Genomic DNA, 3,582 nt, shown 5'->3' on the forward strand with positions numbered 1-3,582 from the left:
CCTGGAAGGCCCAGAGGGCAGGACCCCCTCTGCTCTCTTGGGCCCTCTCAGAGAAGAGGGGCTGTCAGACCGCCATTGAGGGGAGCCTGGGGGAGTTCTTCCAGGCTAGTGTCCTGGAACCTCAATGTTTCCCAGGTCTCCATGCCAGAAGCCGGCTGGAACCCTGCTGCCCAATCAGGCCCCCGTGCTGGGCAGACTGGGCCACGGGGTGCTGGGGGGCCTGGGGGATTCAGGGCTCTCTGACCATCTGTCAGTCTGAGGCCCGGGTCTCCCTATTTCTCTTAACCCGTCCCCTTCCTCTCCTGAGGCACTTCCAAAGCCTCAGGGAGGCCGACATGGCCTGACGGCTTGTCTTTGGGGAACATCGTGGGGTTGGAGGCTGGGGAGACAGGAAAAAGAAAGAGGTACCGGCTCAGGCAGGAAAGAGTTTACAGGGCTTTCTCACTGCTCCCCCCTACCCCCAAAACGCACTGAGAAGGCGTTGCTTTGTAGTAGCAGGTCACAGGAGTGACTGAAAGGACTGGGGAGTGGACAGTGAGCCAGGGACCTGGGTCCCACCTGGAACTCAGCTGTCTAGAGAGCAAGTGTGCTCAACCCTGTGTCGTGCAGGTTTGGGTTCAGGGAGGAGAGGGTAGGGCCGGGGGCTCCCTGCAGAGGCACAGCCCATCCCATGCTGTGAAGAGCCAGGAGTGGTCACCGCCAGGCTGCAGCTCAAGGCCGGGGGGCCATGCTGGGTCAGGCCCTCTCGGAAATGGATAAGGTGTTCTGGAAGGGGCAGGCCGCCTGCTGGGCTGGCTGACGATGTAAATACAGCCAGAAAATATGCACGAAGCCTTAATATATCTAGACACCGCTAAGCACTTTTCATAATGTTATTGCACTTAATTGCTACGACCAGCCACTGTGAATATTCTCCATTTACAAAGAAGCAGGCTGAGTACCTTGCTAACCTCTTGAACTTGAACAAGTCAGCCAGCTTACATCACTGGTGTTCCTTGGCTTATAGAGGCATCACCCGGTTCCCTGTCTCCAATTTCACGTGGGGTTTTCCCTGTGTCATAGCTCTGTGTCCGAATTTCCTCTTTTTATAAGGACATCAATTATATTGGCTTGGGGTCCACCCTAATGACTTCATCTTCATTTATTACGTCCGCAATGACCCTATTCCAAATAAAGTAACTGTCTGAAGTACGGGGTGGGGCGGTTAGGACTCCAACATGTACATTGGGGGCGGGGGACACAATTCAGCCCGCAATACTGCAACATGTCACCTGCTATGCACCGAGCACTGGGGTCACATTTGATCCTAAGGACAACTGCACAAAGAATATGTATGACCTTCATGTTATAGATGGAGACGCTGAGGTTCAGAACGGCGAGGCAGTTCACCCAAAGGCACACAGCAAACGAGGAAAATGAAGCGCTGGTGTCTGAACCAGACGAAACCATGAGTGATGAGTGACCGCTTTGAAGTCACACAAACCTGTGCTCAGGGCCTAGCGGGCTAACCTTAGGTCAGGCATTGGCCTCTCTGAGCCCCAGGCGCCCCGTTTATAAATAGCGCAGCTGGCACGGTCCTGTCAACAGCACAGACTGCTGTTCACAGGGAGGATGTGGGTGTGCGGCAGAAGTGATAATAATATAAACACAGCAGTCACTGCTCCACAGAGCACATCCTGCCTTCTGTTGGTTCTGGGTGGCTGCCCCACTATGACCAGCTGTCCTCTCGAGTCCCTGGGGCCGGCAGAGCCAGGAGGCACACAGACCCCCACGCTCTGGCAGCCAGAGTTCCCTGGGGCTATGGCCCACTCAAGCTGCACCCCCACCCTGATATGCCCCCAATCTTTCCCTTCATTAGGAGGGTAGAGGGAGTTGCCTGTTGGAGGTCTCCTTCCTTGTTCTCAGACCCAAGGGTGTTGTCTGTGTAGAAAAGGGGGCCCATGTGCCCAGAGAGTGACCGTGGCCCCTCAGAGGGGCCGCCCAGTCCCCAGCTGCCTCACCCTTCGGGACAGGCCCATAGGAAACTATAGGATCGAAGAACAGCCCAGGGCCTGGGGTGTGGGGCGGGGTTTACCACAAAGAGCAGCATGAGTTTATCTTGATTATCTTGGTTCTCTGTCTTGATTGTGGTGGTGGTTTCCCTATTCTCCGCATTTGCCAAAACTCAGACCTGCACACTGAAAAGAGTGAATTTTATTGCAGGTAAATGTAAAAAAATAAAAATATTAAAAGTGATCCAGAAGATCCAAATTCTAAATATCAAGTTCTAGCCAGTTTGGCTTAGTGGATAGAGTGTGGCCCCTCCAACTGAAGGGTTCCATTCCTGTCAAGGGCACGTACCTCGGTTGCAGGCTCGATCCCCAGCCCTGTTCGGGGCGTGCAGAAGGCAACCAATCAATGTGTTTCTCTACATTGATGTTTCTCTCTCTATGTCTCTCCCCCTCTTTTCCTCGCTCTAAAAATCAATGGGAAAATATTCTCAAGTGAGGATTAACAAAACAAACAAACAAAAACACCAAAATTCTAAATGTCAAGAAGTTTTAGGAATAGCTTAATAAATGTAGTTTGTAATTGCCTTTTTATGCAAGCAAAGGCAGATACTGTATATGATGTCTTAAAGAACTCTTTAAGTCTAAAATAAAACTTCTAAGTAATTAGAAAAGAAAAAAGAGAGAGAGAACAGACCCTTCACAAAGAGGCAGGTGCATTGCTCTTACCCTCTCTGCTTTGCCCCCCCTCCACCTGGCCCTCCTGGGCCCATGCCTCAGTTGTCCTGCTGGTCCCTCTCCTAACCCCTCACCGCCCCCCCCCCTTCTCAGGGCAGAGCCTTGTCTATGGGACTTGGGTAACTTCTCTCAGGTTCCCCAACTGCCCCAGGGTCCCAGACAAAGGGCCCACCCTCATTTGGAGCGGTTTCAGGTTAAAGGTGTATGAGTGTGTCCTGGCAGGACACAAGTTGAGGACATTTACAGGGTTATGAACAGGGTTACAAAAGCCACTGGGGAACTTCCAGGCATCCGGGGCCCAGCATCAGCCAAGAATCATTACCACCCTCGGAAGGTGGGTGGCCGGAGGCCTAGGACAGATCCCCTCCTGAGAGGCCTCTCCTGGAGGTCCTCAGACAGCGTCCTGCCACCCCTCCTTGGACCAGGGCCTGATCGGCAACATCTCCTGCTATTGGGCATCAGCTGGGATGAGGGGCAGGGGTCTGGGGCAAAGGACAGAGTGCCCCTCTTTATGCTTCAGCTTTGGCCCCACCAACCGGGGCTGAACTCTGACCCCAAAAGCCCTACTCTGGGTGCCCATGGAAGTCTGAGTGAGTGGTGTGAGGCCCTTTCCGATCCCTGGTGAGTCGGGGAACCCTGGGTCTTCACCTTGTCCCATGCTCGACCTGCTGGCGGCTCTTAGGTTTACTCCAGAGGCACTCACAGTAGGATTCTAATAGGGACCTTCTGCTTTCTCAGCAGGGCCACTAGCCGAACCAGAAAGGCTGAAGACTGCAGTATCCCTCCACTCCCAAAGCTTTCTCACCTTCAGACCCCTCCCCCCTCACTGCACCCTTCACCCCCTCATCTGCCCTCC

The sequence above is a fragment of the Myotis davidii genome, unplaced genomic scaffold, assembly GCF_000327345.1.
Source record: "Myotis davidii unplaced genomic scaffold, ASM32734v1 scaffold705, whole genome shotgun sequence".
Classification (NCBI taxonomy): Eukaryota; Metazoa; Chordata; class Mammalia; order Chiroptera; family Vespertilionidae; genus Myotis; species Myotis davidii.